We start from the raw sequence: 21,521 nt of genomic DNA, 5'->3' as shown, positions 1-21,521 counted from the left end.
CCTTCACCCGGTTTATAGACGACCAATGAACCATCCTACCCGGATGCATCAGGGCCTGGTGAGGCAACTGCTGTGCCTGAGGCAGCAAGAGTTGTGGACACACACAGCTCACTCAGCACATGACAGGAACCATTCTCTCTTCTGTCTACACTCCCTGCTGTCTCAGTGCAGCTGCTAGCATAATCAAAGTCTACGCACCCCGGACATCCTCTCTTCTCCCTCCTCACAAAAGATACAAAGGCCTGAAGCTCTTACCCTGCTCTTATTTGACTATTGAACAGATTGCCTGCTTGTTAAGATGGACTCCTGGCCTCACCATCTACCTTGCACAATCTGCACTACATCTGACAATGAGAAGCCAATTTACCAACTGACCGTATGTGAGGGGCGTTTGGAGCCCTTGCAGAGGCTCCAGGGGGCAGAGAGTCTCACCTGACAGAGGAGGAGTAAATCGGGCATTGTGTTTGTGACCATTTGAAGCGATAGCACGAAAAGGCACATTGAAATTGAATGCCATTCTCAGGCGGGCAGTGATGGAGCCGATGGCATCTTGGAAGAAGGCAGTTTAAAGCTTGTGTGGGCGGAGGACTTGGCTCATCCGCAGGCAGAAAAGATTCGGCGTGCCGTTTGACATGGGCGCGATGGGCCGAAAGGGCAGCTCCTACTGTCCTACATTACTAACTCCTATTTCCCTCGCTTTGTCAGGCCATGTGGTCACGATTAGAGAGTGTGGTCAGGCACAGGATCGGAAACGGAGATGGGGGCTGGCTTTCGATTATGTATAAAAGGAAGGCAGCCAGAGTTCCCAAATAACTTTGTCCGGAGGCGATTCCGCAGCGTCTTCTCTCTGACTCAGGTAACGCCCGCAGTCCCCTCGGCTCGCTGTGTCCGATCTGTCCACGCATTGTCTCCGTGGGCGTGTTTAATTATATTCCGTGTTTGATCCTATTCTGCAGAGCGTTACATTTTTCTTTGGTACTTTAGACAGTTTGTAAAAGTCTTGTTTCTACGGCTGTTCCGCTGGTCCGTGCGCCGAAGGTGGCGAGATTGTGGCTGCTTATCGTCGGCTCGGTCTCTTGGTCACTGGCGGGCACCTCCTTCCAGGTCTGTGAACTTGAGCACGGTTTGTCAGACTTCGTTCCAACTCGATGTCTGCCCTGTGAATGCTGGAACCCCGTGTAGTTCTGTTTAACAAAAAGCATTTCATCCAACCCCTGTCAGAGCTTTCATTCAAAAGTCAGTGGATAGATTTTCTGGTGCGGAGAAGACAGGGCTGAGATTCCGCACTCACTCACTCACTGGGAATTCGCAAGACTTTCCTTCAGCCTTTCTTGGGTCAGGGTTTGAGTATTGCAGGCAGTTCTGGCGCGACAGATATGGTGCTGAAGGAACAGCGGGACAGGCTGAATCTGAGGTGTGGTGGGGGGAGTGGAGGGGAGAGGAATGGCCAATCGACGAGACCCTTCATTCGAATCAAAGAGTAAAGGGCAGATACGCGGTATTTATCCATCGATGAAAACGTGTTGATTGACATGAAGACGGGAATAGATTCCGTTGGTAAGGCTGCACCTGGAATGTTGCTTGTCATTCTGGTCGGCCATTACAAGAAGTATATGGGGGCTTTGGAAAATGTGCAAAAGCTGTTAAACAAGATGCTGAGGAAATCAGAGAAGGTTCGCTGTAAGGAGAGCTTGGACAAGATAGGGATGTTTGCTCTGGACTACCAGGGGCTGAGGGCAGACAGGATAGAAGTTTATAAAACTATGTGAGGCAAAGGTAGCCCAAATCTTTTAATTCCCCAGGTCAAATACAACAGGACATGCATTTAAGGTGAGTGTGGAGGTGAGTTTAAAGAAGAGTTTAATGTGGGCATTTTAAAAATACAGACATGTACAGGCAGAAGAGATTTAGTTTAATGCAACATCATGTTTGGTACAGGCGTCAGTGTGGAAGGCCTGTTCCTGTTCTATGATAGGGCAAAGTTCAAAGTAAAGTTATGATCAAAGTATGTATACCATATACAACTTCGAGATTCATCTTGCAGGCAGCCACAAAACAAGGAAACACAGTAGAATTAATGAAAAACCCAGCGGCACGAACACAGCCACATGTCCAATGTGCGAAAAAGAAGGAACGAATCATGCACTGAATGTTGAAAATTAGAGTCCCTGAAATGTCGCCAGTGTGGCCACTGCCGTGGTCCAGGAGCCCAATCACCGCAGGCCAAACTGCGGCCACTGCCGTGGTCCAGGAGCCCAATGACCGCAGGCCAAACTGCGGCCACTGCCGTGGTCCAGGAGCCCAATGACCGCAGGTCAAACTGTGGCCACTGCCGTGGTCCAGGAGCCCAATGACCACAGGCCAAACTGCGGCCACTGCCGTGGTCCAGGAGCCCAATGACCGCAGGTCAAACTGTGGCCACTGCCGTGGTCCAGGAGCCCAATGACCGCAGGTCAAGCTGTGGCCACTGACGTGGTCCAGGAGCCCAGTCACCGCAGGCCAAACTGCACCACTGCCATGGTCCAGGAGCCCAATGACCGCAGGCCAAACTGTGGCCACTGCTGTGGTCCAGGAGCCCAATCACCGCAGGCCAAGCTGTGGCCACTGCCGTGGTCCAGGAGCCCAGTCACCGCAGGCCAAACTGCACCACTGACGTGGTCCAGGAGCCCAATCACCGCAGGCCAAACTGTGGCCACTGCCGTGGTCCAGGAGCCCAATCACCGCAGGCCAAACTGCACCACTGCCGTGGTCCAGGAGCCCAATCACCGCAGGTCAAACTGTGGCCACTGCCGTGGTCCAGGAGCCCAATCACCGCAGGCCAAACTGCGGCCACTGCCGTGGTCCAGGAGCCCAATGACCGCAGGTCAAACTGTGGCCACTGCCGTGGTCCAGGAGCCCAATGACCGCAGGCCAAACTGTGGCCACTGCTGTGGTCCAGGAGCCCAATCACCGCAGGCCAAGCTGTGGCCACTGGCGTGGTCCAGGAGCCCAGTCACCGCAGGCCAAACTGCACCACTGACGTGGTCCAGGAGCCCAATCACCGCAGGCCAAACTGTGGCCACTGCCGTGGTCCAGGAGCCCAATCACCGCAGGCCAAACTGCACCACTGCCGTGGTCCAGGAGCCCAATCACCGCAGGTCAAACTGTGGCCACTGCCGTGGTCCAGGAGCCCAATCACCGCAGGCCAAACTGCGGCCACTGCCGTGGTCCAGGAGCCCAATGACCGCAGGTCAAACTGTGGCCACTGCCGTGGTCCAGAAGCCCAATGACTGCAGGTCAAACTGTGGCCACTGCCGTGGTCCAGGACCCCAATCACCGCAGGCCAAACTGCACCACTGACATGGTCCAGGAGCCCAATCACCGCAGGCCAAACTGCACCACTGCCGTGGTCCAGGAGCCCAATCACCGCAGGCCAAACTGCGGCCACTGCCGTGGTCCAGGAGCCCAATGACCGCAGGTCAAACTGCGGCCATTGCCGTGGTCCAGGAGCCCAATCACCGCAGGCCAAACTGTGGCCACTGCCGTGGTCCAGGAGCCCAATCACCGCAGGCCAAACTGCGGCCACTGCCGTGGTCCAGGAGCCGTATCACCGGAGGCCAAACTGCGGCCACTGCCGTGGTCCAGGAGCCCAATGACCGCAGGCCAAACTGCACCACTGCCGTGGTCCAGGAGCCCAATGACCGCAGGCCAAACTGCGGCCACTGCCGTGGTCCAGGAGCCCAATCACCGCAGGCCAAACTGCACCACTGCCGTGGTCCAGGAGCCCAATGACCGCAGGCCAAACTGTGGCCACTGCCGTGGTCCAGGAGCCCAATCACCGCAGGCCAAACTGTGGCCACTGCCGTGGTCCAGGAGCCCAATGACCGCAGGTCAAACTGCGGCCACTGCCGTGGTCCAGGAGCCCAATCACCGCAGGCCAAACTGCGCCACTGCCGTGGTCCAGGAGCCCAATCACCGCAGGCCAAACTGTGGCCAATGCCGTGGTCCAGGAGCCCAATGACTGCAGGTCAAACTGCACCACTGACGTGGTCCAGGAGCCCAATCACCGCAGGCCAAACTGTGGCCACTGCCGTGGTCCAGGAGCCCAATGACCGCAGGTCAAACTGCGGCCACTGCCGTGGTCCAGGAGCCCCATCACCGCAGGCCAAACTGCACCACTGCCGTGGTCCAGGAGCCCAATGACCGCAGGCCAAACTGTGGCCACTGCCATGGTCCAGGAGCCCAATGACCGCAGGCCAAACTGTGGCCACTGCTGTGGTCCAGGAGCCCAATCACCGCAGGCCAAACTGTGGCCACTGCCGTGGTCTAGGTGCCCAATCACCGCAGGCCAAACTGTGGCCACTGCCGTGGTCCAGGAGCCCAATCACCGCAGGCCAAACTGTGGCCACTGCCGTGGTCCAGGAGCCCAATCACCACAGGCCAAACTGTGGCCACTGCCGTGGTCCAGGAGCCCAATCACCGCAGGCCAAACTGCACCACTGACGTGGTCCAGGAGCCCAATCACCGCAGGCCAAACTGTGGCCACTGCCGTGGTCCAGGAGCCCAATCACCGCAAGCCAAACTGCGGCCACTGCTGTGGTCCAGGAGCCCAATGACCGCAGGCCAAACTGTGGCCACTGCTGTGGTCCAGGAGCCCAATGACTGCTGGCCAAACTGCACCACTGATGTGGTCCAGGAGCCCAATCACCGCAGGTCAAACTGCACCACTGACGTGGTCCAGGAGCCCAATCACCGCAGGCCAAACTGCGGCCACTGCCGTGGTCCAGGAGCCCAATGACCGCAGGTCAAACTGCGGCCACTGCCGTGGTCCAGGAGCCCAATGACCGCAGGTCAAACTGCGGCCACTGCCGTGGTCCAGGAGCCCCATCACCGCAGGCCAAACTGCACCACTGCCGTGGTCCAGGAGCCCAATGACTGCAGGCCAAACTGCGGCCACTGCCGTGGTCCAGGAGCCCAATCACCGCAGGCCAAACTGTGGCCACTGCCATGGTCCAGGAGCCCAATGACCGCAGGCCAAACTGCACCACTGCCGTGGTCCAGGAGCCCAATCACCGCAGGCCAAACTGTGGCCACTGCCGTGGTCCAGGAACCCAATCACCGCAGGCCAAACTGCACCACTGACGTGGTCCAGGAGCCCAATCACCGCAGGCCAAACTGTGGCCACTGCTGTGGTCCAGGAGCCCAATCACCGCAAGCCAAACTGCGGCCACTGCTGTGGTCCAGGAGCCCAATGACCGCAGGCCAAACTGTGGCCACTGCTGTGGTCCAGGAGCCCAATGACTGCTGGCCAAACTGCACCACTGATGTGGTCCAGGAGCCCAATGTCTGCAGATCCAAGTTGCTCCTCAGGAAAGAGTTGATATGTTTCATCACTATTTGCTCAATTCCCAGCCTGGGGTCCATGGGCCCCTTTGCTTAATGGTATTGGTCCATGGCATAAAAAAGGTTGGGATCTCCTCGTGTAAGTACTATTGGGTGGCAAGTACAATTAGGTAAGTGCTGGAGGTGCAGGTTCAAAGTAACTGGATAGTTATATTTTCACTAGAAAGTGGATCTCACCTGAGGGGGCTGTGAAGTCAGGAATACTGATTAACGGTTCTGCTGGAAACGAATTGAATTGATTTTATTTCTTACGTCCTTCACATACATGAGGAGTAAAAATCTTTACATTATGTTTCTGTCTAAATGCACAATGTGCATTGTAGTAATTTATAATATTATGTACAACAGGATAGTCAATATAACATAGAAGTACAGTTGTATCAGCATGAGTTAATCAGTCTGAAGGCCTGGTGGAAGAAGCTGTCCCGGAGCCTGTTGATCCTGGCTTTTATACTGCGGTACCATTTCCCGGACGGTAGCAGCAGAAACAATTTGTTGTTGGGGTGACTCGGGTCCCCAATGATCCTTCAGGCCCTTTCTACGCACCTGTCTTTGTAGATGTCCTGAATCACCGGAAGTTCACAACTACAGACGCGCTGGGCTGTCCGCAGCACTCTCTGCAGAATCCTGCAATTGAGGGAGTACAGTTCCCACACCAGGCAGTGATGCAGCCAGTCAGGATGCTCTTATTTGTGCTCTGTAGAAAGTCATTAGGATTTGAGGGCCCATACTAAACTGAGGTTAAAGAGGTGCCTTTGTACCTCTTTCACCACCCAGCCAGTATATACAGACCTTGTGAGATGCTCAGTGATGTTAATACCGGGGAAGTTGTTCACCCTCCCAATCCCAGATCCATTGACGTTAGTAGGGGTTAGCCTGTCTCCATTCTTCCTGGAGTCCACAACCATCTCCTTTGTTTTTGCGACATTGAGGGAGAGGTTGTTTTCTTGACACCACTGTGTCAGGGTGATGACTTCTTCTCTGTAGGCTGCCTTATTATCATTTGAGATTAGCCCAATCAGTGTCGTGTCCTCAGCAAATTTTATTAGCAGATTGGAGCTGTGGGTTGTGACACAGTCATGGGTATATGGAGAGTAAAGGCAGGGGGGCTTAGTACACAGTTCTGAAGGGCACCTGTGCTGAGGGTCAGGGGGCGGAAGTGAGGGAGCCCACTCTTACCACCTGCTGGCGATATGACAGGAAGTCCAGGATTCAGCTAACAAGACAGGGTAAAGGCCAAGGTCTCTGATCTGAGCTTCTAGTCGAGCCTGGAGGGAATTATGGTGTTGAATGCTGAACTGTAGTCCAAGAACACCATTCTCACATAAGCATTCTTCCTCTTCAGATGTGTAGGGGCAGTGTGTAGAGCTGTTGATCAGTTGTGTCGGTAGATGAATTGTAGGGGGTCCAGTGTGGGTGGTATCTTGCTGCAGATGTCGTCCTTGACCAGCCTCTCAAAGCATTTGCTTATTACTGAGGTGAGTGCGATAGTCGTTCAGACACATGACCTTGGTCTTTTTAGGGTTAGGGACAACGGTGGATGTTTTGAAGCAGGAGGGCACTCTACACTGGGAGAGGGAGAGATTAAAAATGTCTGTAAACACACCTGCCAGTTGTGCTGCGCACACTCTGAGTACCCGTCCTGGGATGCTGTCCGGTTCTGTGGCCTTGCGACTGTCCACTCATTGCAAACACTTGCGAATTTGGCCTCGGAGATGACCAAGTTGCAGGTTGCATCAGCAACTATCCTTAGGGGCTCAGTATTGAATCGAGCGTAAAAAAGATATAGCTCATCTGGGAGAGCAGCAGCGATGTTGGAAACTCCACGACATAAGACTAAGCTATTTTGTAATGTGTGCAAGGACCTCTGGGGTGTAAACTTTCCATATTTATGATTCCCTGAAGACTGCATTGAAAAATAGAGGAACATTTGGCATCATTAGATTTATAGCATTAATTTTAACCCACCAAAGGTCTTCCAAGAAGAAGTTAAAATAAATAATTATTTGCAGGACAAGTTCATTTTGTTTTTGTGTCACCCTTAGGTAAACATTGACTAATAATTTCAATGCGACACTCAGCAGTTTAATGTTTCCTGGAGCACTCCAAACAATAACATCTCCAACAGTAAACCCATACAGAGGCACCTCAAAGTAATACGTCCAACAGTAAACCCATACTGAGGCACCTCAAAGTAATACGTCCAACAGTAAACCCATACTGAGGCACCTCAGAGTAACATCTCCAACAATAAACCCATACTGAGGCACCTCAGAGTAATATCTCCAACAGTAAACCCATACTGAGGCACCTCAGAGTAACATGTCCAACAGTAAACCCATACTGAGGCACCTCAGAGTAACATCTCCAACAATAAACCCATACTGAGGCACCTCAGAGTAATATCTCCAACAGTAAACCCATACTGAGGCACCTCAGAGTAACATGTCCAACAATAAACCCATACTGAGGCACCTCAGAGTAATATCTCCAACAGTAAACCCATACTGAGGCATCTCAGAGTAACATGTCCAACAGTAAACCCATACTGAGGCACCTCAGAGTAACATGTCCAACAGCAAACCCATACTGAGGCACCTGAGAGTAACATGTCCAACAGAAAACCCATACTGAGGCACCTGAGAGTAACATGTCCAACAGTAAACCCATACTGAGGCACCTGAGAGTAACATGTCCAACAGTAAACCCATACTGAGGCACCTCAAAGTAATACGTCCAACAGTAAACCCATACTGAGGCACCTAAGAGTAACTTCAACAGTAAACCCATACTGAGGCATCTCAGAGTAACATCTCCAAAAGTAAACGCATACAGAGGCACCTCACACTAACTTCAACAGTAAACCCATACTGAGGCACCTCAGAGTAATATCTACAACAGTAAACCCATACTGAGGCACCTCAGAGTAATATCTGCAACAATAAAACGATACTGAGACAACTCAGAGTAACATCTCCAAAAGTAAACCCATACAGAGGCACCTCCCACTAACTTCAACAGTAAACCCATACTGAGACACCTCAAAGTAATACATCCAACAGTAAACCCACACTGAGGCACCTCAGAGTAACATGTCCAACAGTAAACCCATACTGAGGCACCTCAGAGTAAAATGTCCAACAGTAAACCCATACTGAGGCACGTCAGAGTAACATGTCCAACAGTAAACCCATACTGAGGCACCTCAGAGTAACATGTCCAACAGTAAACCCATACTGAGGCACCTGAGAGTAACATGTCCAACAGTAAACCCATACTGAGGCACCTGAGAGTAACATGTCCAACAGTAAACCCATACTGAGGCACGTCAGAGTAAAATCTTCAATAGTAAACCCATACTGAGGCACCTCAGAGTAACATCTTCAACAGTAAACCCATACTGAGGCACCTCAGAGTAACATCTTCAACAGTAAACCCATACTGAGGCAGGTCAGAGTAACATGTCCAACAGTAAACCCATACTGAGGCACGTCAGAGTAACTTCAACAGTAAACCCATACTGAGGCACCTCAAAGTAATACGACCAACAGTAAACCCATACTGAGGCACCTCAGAGTAACATCTCCAACAGTAAACCCATACTGAGGCACCTCAAAGTAATACGACCAACAGTAAACCCATAATGAGGCACATCAGAGTAACATCTCCAACAGTAAACCCGTACTGAGGCACCTCAGAGTAACATCTTCAACAGTAAACCCATACTGAGGCACGTCAGAGTAACTTCAACAATAAACCCATACTGAGGCACCTCAGAGTAATATCTCCAACAGTAAACCCATACTGAGGCACATCAGAGTAATATCTTCAACAATAAACCCATACTGAGGCACCTCAGAGTAATATCTCCAACAGTAAACCCATACTGAGGCACCTCAGAGTAACTTCAACAGTAAACCCATACTGAGGCACCTCAGAGTAACTTCAACAATAAACCCATACTGAGGCACCTCAGAGTAATATCTCCAACAGTAAACCCATACTGAGGCACATCAGAGTAATATCTCCAACATCAAACCCATACTGAGGCACCTCAGAGTAACATCTCCAACAGTAAACCCACAGTAAGGCAACTCAGAGTAACTTCAACAGTAAACCCATACTGAGGCACCTCAGAGTAACTTCAACAGCAAACATATACTGAGGCACCTCAGAGTAATATCTCCAACAGTAAACCCATAATGAGACACCTCAGAGAAACATCTCCAAAAGTAAACCCATACAGAGGCACCTCAAAGTAACCTCAACAGTAAACCCATACTGAGGCACCTCAGAGTAATATCTCCAACAGTAAACCCATACTGAGGCACCTCAGAGTAACTTCAACAGTAAAAACATACTGAGGCACCTCAGAGTAACTTCAACAATAAACTCATACTGAGGCACCTCAGAATAACTTCAACAATAAACCCATACTGAGGCACCTCAGAGTAATATCTCCAACAGTAAATCCATACTGAGGCCCCTCAGAGTAACTTCAACAGTAAAACCATACTGAGGCACCTCAAAGTAATACGTCCAACAGTAAACCCATACAGAGGCACATCACAGTAACTTCAACAGTAAACCCAAACTGAGGCACCTCAGAGTAACTTCAACAGTAAAACCCATACTGAGGCAGCTCAGAGTACTATCTCCAACAGTAAACCCATACTGAGGAACGTCAGAGTAACATCTCCAACAGTAAACCCTTACTGAGACACCTCAGAGTAACATCTCCAACAGTAAACCCATACTGAGGCACCTCAGAGTAACTTCAACAGTAAACCCATACTGAGGCACCTCAAAGTAATACATCCAACAGTAAACCTACACTGAGGCACCTCAGAGTTACTTCAACAGAAAACACATACTGAGGCACCTCAGAGTAATATCTCCAACAATAAAACCATACTGAGACACCTCAGAGTAACATCTCCAAAAGTAAACCCATACAGAGGCACCTCACACTAACTTCAACAGTAAACCCATACTGAGGCACCTCAAAGTAATACATCCAACAGTAAACCCACACTGAGGCACGTCAGAGTAACATGTCCGACAGTAAACCCATACTGAGGCACGTCAGAGTAATACGACCAACAGTAAACCCATACTGAGGCACGTCAGAGTAACATGTCCAACAGTAAACCCATACTGAGGCACCTCAGAGTGAAATGTCCAACAGTAAACCCATACTGAGGCACGTCAGAGTAATACGACCAACAGTAAACCCATACTGAGGCACATCAGAGTAACATGTCCAACAGTAAACCCATACTGAAGCACCTCAGAGTAACATGTCCAACAGTAAACCCTTACTGAGGCACCTCAGAGTAACATATCCAACAGTAAACCCACACTGAGGCACCTCAGAGTAAAATGTCCAAAGGTAAACCCTTACTGAGGCACCTCAGAGTAATATCTCCAACAGTAAACCCATACTGAGGCACCTCAGAGTAACTTCAACAATAAACCCATACTGAGGCACCTCAGAGTAACTTCAACAATAAACCCATACAGAGGCACCTCAGAGTAATATTTCCGACAGTAAACCCATACTGAGGCACCTCAGAGTAACTTCAACAAAAAACCCATACTGAGGCACCTCAGAGTAAATTCAACAATAAACCCTTACTGTGGCACCTCAGAGTAATATCTCCAACAGTAAACCCATACTGAGGCACCTCAGAGTAACTTCAACAATAAACCCATACTGAGGCACCTCAGAGTAACTTCAACAATAAACCCATACTGAGGCACCTCAGAGTAACATCTCCAACAGTAAACCCATACTGAGGCACCTCAAAGTAATACGACCAACAGTAAACCCATAATGAGGCACATCAGAGTAACATCTCCAACAGTAAACCCGTACTGAGGCACCTCAGAGTAACATCTTCAACAGTAAACCCATACTGAGGCACGTCAGAGTAACTTCAACAATAAACCCATACTGAGGCACCTCAGAGTAATATCTCCAACAGTAAACCCATACTGAGGCACATCAGAGTAATATCTTCAACAATAAACCCATACTGAGGCACCTCAGAGTAATATCTCCAACAGTAAACCCATACTGAGGCACCTCAGAGTAACTTCAACAGTAAACCCATACTGAGGCACCTCAGAGTAACTTCAACAATAAACCCATACTGAGGCACCTCAGAGTAATATCTCCAACAGTAAACCCATACTGAGGCACATCAGAGTAATATCTCCAACATCAAACCCATACTGAGGCACCTCAGAGTAACATCTCCAACAGTAAACCCACAGTAAGGCAACTCAGAGTAACTTCAACAGTAAACCCATACTGAGGCACCTCAGAGTAACTTCAACAGCAAACATATACTGAGGCACCTCAGAGTAATATCTCCAACAGTAAACCCATAATGAGACACCTCAGAGAAACATCTCCAAAAGTAAACCCATACAGAGGCACCTCAAAGTAACCTCAACAGTAAACCCATACTGAGGCACCTCAGAGTAATATCTCCAACAGTAAACCCATACTGAGGCACCTCAGAGTAACTTCAACAGTAAAAACATACTGAGGCACCTCAGAGTAACTTCAACAATAAACTCATACTGAGGCACCTCAGAATAACTTCAACAATAAACCCATACTGAGGCACCTCAGAGTAATATCTCCAACAGTAAATCCATACTGAGGCCCCTCAGAGTAACTTCAACAGTAAAACCATACTGAGGCACCTCAAAGTAATACGTCCAACAGTAAACCCATACAGAGGCACATCACAGTAACTTCAACAGTAAACCCAAACTGAGGCACCTCAGAGTAACTTCAACAGTAAAACCCATACTGAGGCAGCTCAGAGTACTATCTCCAACAGTAAACCCATACTGAGGAACGTCAGAGTAACATCTCCAACAGTAAACCCTTACTGAGACACCTCAGAGTAACATCTCCAACAGTAAACCCATACTGAGGCACCTCAGAGTAACTTCAACAGTAAACCCATACTGAGGCACCTCAAAGTAATACATCCAACAGTAAACCTACACTGAGGCACCTCAGAGTTACTTCAACAGAAAACACATACTGAGGCACCTCAGAGTAATATCTCCAACAATAAAACCATACTGAGACACCTCAGAGTAACATCTCCAAAAGTAAACCCATACAGAGGCACCTCACACTAACTTCAACAGTAAACCCATACTGAGGCACCTCAAAGTAATACATCCAACAGTAAACCCACACTGAGGCACGTCAGAGTAACATGTCCGACAGTAAACCCATACTGAGGCACGTCAGAGTAATACGACCAACAGTAAACCCATACTGAGGCACGTCAGAGTAACATGTCCAACAGTAAACCCATACTGAGGCACCTCAGAGTGAAATGTCCAACAGTAAACCCATACTGAGGCACGTCAGAGTAATACGACCAACAGTAAACCCATACTGAGGCACATCAGAGTAACATGTCCAACAGTAAACCCATACTGAAGCACCTCAGAGTAACATGTCCAACAGTAAACCCTTACTGAGGCACCTCAGAGTAACATATCCAACAGTAAACCCACACTGAGGCACCTCAGAGTAAAATGTCCAAAGGTAAACCCTTACTGAGGCACCTCAGAGTAATATCTCCAACAGTAAACCCATACTGAGGCACCTCAGAGTAACTTCAACAATAAACCCATACTGAGGCACCTCAGAGTAACTTCAACAATAAACCCATACAGAGGCACCTCAGAGTAATATTTCCGACAGTAAACCCATACTGAGGCACCTCAGAGTAACTTCAACAAAAAACCCATACTGAGGCACCTCAGAGTAAATTCAACAATAAACCCTTACTGTGGCACCTCAGAGTAATATCTCCAACAGTAAACCCATACTGAGGCACCTCAGAGTAACTTCAACAATAAACCCATACTGAGGCACCTCAGAGTAACTTCAACAATAAACCCATACTGAGGCACCTCAGAGTAATATTTCCGACAGTAAACCCATACTGAGGCACCTCACAGTAACTTCAACAAAATACCCATACTGAGGCACCTCAGAGTAACTTCAACAATAAACCCATACTGAGGCACCTCAGAGTAATATCTCCAAAAGTAAATCCATACTGAGGCCCCTCAGAGTAACTTCAACAGTAAAACCATACTGAGGCACCTCAAAGTAATACGTCCAACAGTAAACCCATACAGAGGCACCTCACAGTAACTTCAACAGTAAACCCAAACTGAGGCACCTCAGAGTAACTTCAACAGTAAAACCCATACTGAGGCACCTCAGAGTACTATCTCCAACAGTAAACCCATACTGAGGCACCTCAGAGTAACTTCAACAGTAAACCCATACTGAGGCACCTCAGAGTAATAACTCCAACAGTAAACCCATACTGAGGCACCTCAGAGTAACATGTCCAACAGTAATCCAATACTGAGGCACCTCAGAGTAACTTCAAAAGTAAACCCATACTGAGGAACGTCAGAGTAACATCTCCAACAGTAAACCCTTACTGAGACACCTCAGAGTAACATCTCCAACAGTAAACCCATACTGAGGCACCTCAGAGTAACTTCAACAATAAACCCATACTGAGGCACCTCAGAGTAATATCTCCAACAGTAAACCCATACTGAGGCACCTCAGAGTAACTTCAACAAAAAACCCATACTGAGGCACCTCAGAGTAACTTCAACAATAAACCCATACTGAGGAACCTCAGAGTAATATCTCCAACAGTAAACGCATACTGAGGCACCTCAGAGTAACATCTCCAACAGTAAACCCATACTGAGGCACGTCAGAGTAACTTCAACAATAAACCCATACTGAGGCAACTCAGAGTAACTTCAACAATAAACCCCTACTGAGGCACCTCAGAGTAATATCTCCAACAGTAAACCCATACTGAGGCACCTCAGAGTAACTTCAACAAAAAACCCATACTGAGGCACCTCAGAGTAACTTCAACAATAAACCCATACTGAGGAACCTCAGAGTAATATCTCCGACAGTAAACCCATACTGAGGCACCTCAGAGTAATATCTCCAACAGTAAACCCATACAGGCACCTCAGAGTAATATCTCCAACAGTAAACCCATACTGAGGCACGTCAGAGTAACTTCAACAATAAACCCATACTGTGGCACCTCAGAGTAATATCTACAACAGTAAACCCATACTGAGGCACCTCAGAGTAACTTCAACTGTAAACCCATACTTAGGCACCTCAAAGTAATACGTCCAACAGTAAACCCATACTGAGGCACCTCAGAGTAACATCTCCAACAGTAAACCCATAATGAGGCACCTCAGAGTAACATCTCCAACAGTAAACCCATACTGAGGCACCTCAGAGTAACATCTCCAACAGTAAACCCATACTGAGGCACGTCAGAGTAACTTCAACAATAAACCCATACTGAGGCACCTCAGAGTAATATCTCCAACAGTAAACCCATACTGAGGCACCTCAGAGTAACTTCAACAGTAAACCCATACTGAGGCACCTCAGAGTAATATCTCCAACAATAAAACCATACTGAGACACCTCAGAGTAACATCTCCAAAAGTAAACCCATACAGAGGCACCTCACACTAACGTCAACAGTAAACCCATACTGAGGCACCTCAGAGTAATATCTCCAACAGTAAATCCATACTGAGGCACCTCAGAGTAATATCTCCAACAGTAAACCCATACTGAAGCACCTCAAAGTAATACATCCAACAGTAAACCTACACTGAGGCACCTTAGAGTAACTTCAACAGTAAACCCATACTGAGGCACCTCACACTAACTTCAACAGTAAACCCATACTGAGGCACCACAAAGTAATACATCCAACAGTAAACCCACACTGAGGCACCTCAGAGTAACATGTCCAACAGTAAACCCATACTGAGGCACCTCAGAGTAAAATGTCCAACAGTAAATCCATACTGAGGCACCTCAAAGTAATACGACCAACAGTAAACCCATACTGAGGCACGTCAGAGTAACATATCCAACAGTAAACCCATACTGAGGCACCTCAGAGTAACATGTCCAACAGTAAACTCTTACTGAGGCACCTCAGAGTAATATCTCCAACAGTAAACCCATACTGAGGCACCTCAGAGTAACATGTCCAACGGTAAACCCTTACTGAGGCACCCCAGAGTAATATCTCCAACAGTACACCCATACTGAGGCACCTCAGAGTAACTTCAACAATAAACCCATACTGAGGCACCTCAGAGTAATATTTCCGACAGTAAACCCATACTGAGGCACCTCAGAGTAACTTCAACAAAAAACCCATACTGAGGCACCTTAGAGTAACTTCAACAATAAACACATACTGAGGAACCTCAGAGTAATATCTCCGACAGTAAACCCATACTGAGGCACCTCAGAGTAACATCTCCAACAGTAAACCCATACTGAGGCACCTCAGAGTAACATCTCCAACAGTAAACCCATACTGAGGCACGTCAGAGTAACTTCAACAATAAACCCATACTGAGGCACCTCAGAGTAATATCTCCAACAGTAAACCCATACTGAGGCACCTCAGAGTAACTTCAACAGTAAACCCATACTGAGGCACCTCAGAGTAATATCTCCAACAATAAAACCATACTGAGACACCTCAGAGTAACATCTCCAAAAGTAAACCCATACAGAGGCACCTCACACTAACGTCAACAGTAAACCCATACTGAGGCACCTCAGAGTAATATCTCCAACAGTAAATCCATACTGAGGCACCTCAGAGTAATATCTCCAACAGTAAACCCATACTGAAGCACCTCAAAGTAATACATCCAACAGTAAACCTACACTGAGGCACCTTAGAGTAACTTCAACAGTAAACCCATACTGAGGCACCTCACACTAACTTCAACAGTAAACCCATACTGAGGCACCACAAAGTAATACATCCAACAGTAAACCCACACTGAGGCACCTCAGAGTAACATGTCCAACAGTAAACCCATACTGAGGCACCTCAGAGTAAAATGTCCAACAGTAAATCCATACTGAGGCACCTCAAAGTAATACGACCAACAGTAAACCCATACTGAGGCACGTCAGAGTAACATATCCAACAGTAAACCCATACTGAGGCACCTCAGAGTAACATGTCCAACAGTAAACTCTTACTGAGGCACCTCAGAGTAATATCTCCAACAGTAAACCCATACTGAGGCACCTCAGAGTAACATGTCCAACGGTAAACCCTTACTGAGGCACCCCAGAGTAATATCTCCAACAGTACACCCATACTGAGGCACCTCAGAGTAACTTCAACAATAAACCCATACTGAGGCACCTCAGAGTAATATTTCCGACAGTAAACCCATACTGAGGCACCTCAGAGTAACTTCAACAAAAAACCCATACTGAGGCACCTTAGAGTAACTTCAACAATAAACACATACTGAGGAACCTCAGAGTAATATCTCCGACAGTAAACCCATACTGAGGCACCTCAGAGTAACATCTCCAACAGTAAACCCATACTGAGGCACCTCAGAGTAACATCTCCAACAGTAAACCCATACTGAGGCACGTCAGAGTAACTTCAACAATAAACCCATACTGAGGCACCTCAGAGTAATATCTCCAACAGTAAACCCATACTGAGGCACCTCAGAGTAACTTCAACAGTAAACCCATACTGAGGCACCTCAGAGTAATATCTCCAACAATAAAACCATACTGAGACACCTCAGAGTAACATCTCCAAAAGTAAACCCATACAGAGGCACCTCACACTAACGTCAACAGTAAACCCATACTGAGGCACCTCAGAGTAATATCTCCAACAGTAAACCCATACTGAGGCACCTCAGAGTAATATCTCCAACAGTAAACCCATACTGAAGCACCTCAAAGTAATACATCCAACAGTAAACCTACACTGAGGCACCTTAGAGTAACTTCAACAGTAAACCCATACTGAGGCACCTCACACTAACTTCAACAGTAAACCCATACAGAGGCACCACAAAGTAATACATCCAACAGTAAACCCACACTGAGGCACCTCAGAGTAACATGTCCAACAGTAAACCCATACTGAGGCACCTCAGAGTAAAATGCCCAACAGTAAATCCATACTGAGGCACCTCAAAGTAATACGACCAACAGTAAACCCATACTGAGGCACGTCAGAGTAACATATCCAACAGTAAACCCATACTGAGGCACCTCAGAGTAACATGTCCAACAGTAAACTCTTACTGAGGCACCTCAGAGTAATATCTCCAACAGTAAACCCATACTGAGGCACCTCAGAGTAACATGTCCAACGGTAAATCCTTACTGAGGCACCCCAGAGTAATATCTCCAACAGTACACCCATACTGAGGCACCTGAGAGTAACTTCAACAATAAACCCATACTGAGGCACCTCAGAGTAATATTTCCGACAGTAAACCCATACTGAGGCACCTCAGAGTAACTTCAACAAAAAACCCATACTGAGGCACCTTAGAGTAACTTCAACAATAAACCCATACTGAGGAACCTCAGAGTAATATCTCCGACAGTAAACCCATACTGAGGCACCTCAGAGTAACTTCAACAGTAAACCCATACTGAGGCACCTCAAAGTAATACGACCAACAGTAAACCCATACTGAGGCACCTCAGAGTAACATCTCCAACAGTAAACCCATACTGAGGCACCTCAAAGTAATACGACCAACAGTAAACCCATAATGAGGCACATCAGAGTAACATCTCCAACAGTAAACCCGTACTGAGGCACCTCAGAGTAACATCTTCAACAGTAAACCCATACTGAGGCACGTCAGAGTAACTTCAACAATAAACCCATACTGAGGCACCTCAGAGTAACTTCAACAGTAAACCCATACTGAAGCACCTCAGAGTAACTTCAACAATAAACCCATACTGAGGCACCTCAGAGTAATATCTCCAACAGTAAACCCATACTGAGGCACCTCAGAGTAATATCTCTGACAGTAAACCCATACTGAGGCACCTCAGAGTAACATCTCCAACATCAAACCCATACTGAGGCACCTCAGTGTAACATCTCCAACAGTAAACCCACACTAAGGCAACTCAGAGTAACTTCAACAGTAAACCCATACTGAGGCACCTCAGAGTAACTTCAACAGCAAACATATACTGAGGCACCTCAGAGTAATATCTCCAACAGTAAACCCATAATGAGACACCTCAGAGAAACATCTCCAAAAGTAAACCCATACAGAGGCACCTCAAAGTAACCTCAACAGTAAACCCATACTGAGGCACCTCAGAGTAATATCTCCAACAGTAAACCCATACTGAGGCACCTCAGAGTAACTTCAACAGTAAAAACATACTGAGGCACCTCAGAGTAACTTCAACAATAAACCCATACTGAGGCACCTCAGAGTAATATCTCCAACAGTAAATCCATACTGAGGCCCCTCAGAGTAACTTCAACAGTAAAACCATACTGAGGCACCTCAGAGTAACATCTCCAACAGTAAACCCATACTGAGGCACCTCAGAGTAACATCTCCAACAGTAAACCCATACTGAGGCACCTCAGTGTAACTTCAACAGTAAACCCATACTGAGGCACCTCAGAGTAATATCTCCAACAATAAAACCATACTGAGACACCTCAGAGCAACATCTCCAAAAGTAAACCCATACAGAGGCACCTCACACTAACTTCAACAGTAAACCCATACTGAGGCACCTCAGAGTAACATCTCCAACAGTAAACCCATACTGTGGCACCTCAGAGTAACTTCAACAATAAACCCATACTGAGGCACCTCAGAGTAACTTGTCCAACAGTAAACCCATACTGAGGCACGTCAGAGTAACATCTCCAACAGTAAACCCATACTGAGGCTCCTCAGAGTAACATGTCCAACAGTAAACCCATACTGAGGCACCTCAGAGTAACATCTCCAACAGTAAACCCATACTGTGGCACCTCAGAGTAACTTCAACAATAAACCCATACTGAGGCACCTCAGAGTAACTTGTCCAACAGTAAACCCATACTGAGGCACGTCAGAGTAACATCTCCAACAGTAAACCCATACTGACGCTCCTCAGAGTAACATGTCCAACAGTAAACCCATACTGAGGCACCTCAGAGTAACATCTCCAACAGTAAACCCATACTGTGGCACCTCAGACTACTGTCTCCAACAGTAAACCCATACTGAGGCACATCAGAGTAACTTCAACAGTAAACCCATACTTAGGCACCTCAGAGTAATATCTCCAACAGTAAACCCATACTGAGGCACCTCAGAGTAACATCTCCAACAGTAAACCCATACTGAGGCACGTCAGAGTAACTTCAACAATAAACCCATACTGAGGCACCTCAGAGTAATATCTCCAACAGTAAACCCATACTGAGGCACCTCAGAGTAACTTCAAAAGTAAACCCATACTGAGGAACGTCAGAGTAACATCTCCAACAGTAAACCCTTACTGAGACACCTCAGAGTAACATCTCCAACAGTAAACCCATACTGAGGCACCTCAGAGTAACTTCAACAATAAACCCATACTGAGGCACCTCAGAGTAATATCTCCAACAGTAAACCCATACTGAGGCACCTCAGAGTAACATCTTCAACAGTAAACCCATACTGAAGCACCTCAGAGTAACATCTCCAACAGTAAACCCATACTGAGGCACCTCAGAGTAACATCTCCAACAGTAAACGCATACTGAGGCACCTCAGAGTAACATCTCCAACAGTAAACCCATACTGAGGCACGTCAGAGTAACTTCAACAATAAACCCATACTGAGGCAACTCAGAGTAACTTCAACAATAAACCCCTACTGAGGCACCTCAGAGTAATATCTCCAACAGTAAACCCATACTGAGGCACCTCAGAGTAACTTCAACAAAAAACCCATACTGAGGCACCTCAGAGTAACTTCAACAATAAACCCATACTGAGGAACCTCAGAGTAATATCTCCGACAGTAAACCCATACTGAGGCACCTCAGAGTAATATCTCCAACAGTAAACCCATACAGGCACCTCAGAGTAATATCTCCAACAGTAAACCCATACTGAGGCACGTCAGAGTAACTTCAACAATAAACCCATACTGTGGCACCTCAGAGTAATATCTACAACAGTAAACCCATACTGAGGCACCTCAGAGTAACTTCAACTGTAAACCCATACTTAGGCACCTCAAAGTAATACGTCCAACAGTAAACCCATACTGAGGCACCTCAGAGTAACATCTCCAACAGTAAACCCATAATGAGGCACCTCAGAGTAACATCTCCAACAGTAAACCCATACTGAGGCACCTCAGAGTAACATCTCCAACAGTAAACCCATACTGAGGCACGTCAGAGTAACTTCAACAATAAACCCATACTGAGGCACCTCAGAGTAATATCTCCAACAGTAAACCCATACTGAGGCACCTCAGAGTAACTTCAACAGTAAACCCATACTGAGGCACCTCAGAGTAATATCTCCAACAATAAAACCATACTGAGACACCTCAGAGTAACATCTCCAAAAGTAAACCCATACAGAGGCACCTCACACTAACGTCAACAGTAAACCCATACTGAGGCACCTCAGAGTAATATCTCCAACAGTAAATCCATACTGAGGCACCTCAGAGTAATATCTCCAACAGTAAACCCATACTGAAGCACCTCAAAGTAATACATCCAACAGTAAACCTACACTGAGGCACCTTAGAGTAACTTCAACAGTAAACCCATACTGAGGCACCTCACACTAACTTCAACAGTAAACCCATACTGAGGCACCACAAAGTAATACATCCAACAGTAAACCCACACTGAGGCACCTCAGAGTAACATGTCCAACAGTAAACCCATACTGAGGCACCTCAGAGTAAAATGTCCAACAGTAAATCCATACTGAGGCACCTCAAAGTAATACGACCAACAGTAAACCCATACTGAGGCACGTCAGAGTAACATATCCAACAGTAAACCCATACTGAGGCACCTCAGAGTAACATGTCCAACAGTAAACTCTTACTGAGGCACCTCAGAGTAATATCTCCAACAGTAAACCCATACTGAGGCACCTCAGAGTAACATGTCCAACGGTAAACCCTTACTGAGGCACCCCAGAGTAATATCTCCAACAGTACACCC

At 47.3% G+C, this 21,521-nt stretch overlaps 1 protein-coding gene across 2 annotated transcripts in view; it reads left to right on the top strand.

The window, feature by feature from the left end:
• Positions 1-768: 768 nt before the first annotated feature.
• The window catches only part of LOC132378606 (coagulation factor XIII A chain-like), a 269,196-nt gene continuing 248,443 nt past the window's right edge, over positions 769-21,521 (top strand). The window contains exon 1 of one of the 2 annotated variants that reach the window (XM_059945683.1): positions 769-856. The gene's annotated coding sequence lies outside the window, so the exon portion shown is untranslated. The remainder of the gene's footprint in view (positions 857-21,521) is intronic. The other variant, XM_059945684.1, reaches the window with a different exon arrangement.

The sequence above is a fragment of the Hypanus sabinus genome, chromosome 20 (genome assembly GCF_030144855.1).
Source record: "Hypanus sabinus isolate sHypSab1 chromosome 20, sHypSab1.hap1, whole genome shotgun sequence".
Classification (NCBI taxonomy): Eukaryota; Metazoa; Chordata; class Chondrichthyes; order Myliobatiformes; family Dasyatidae; genus Hypanus; species Hypanus sabinus.
This window is presented reverse-complemented; position numbering and strand designations above follow the sequence as displayed.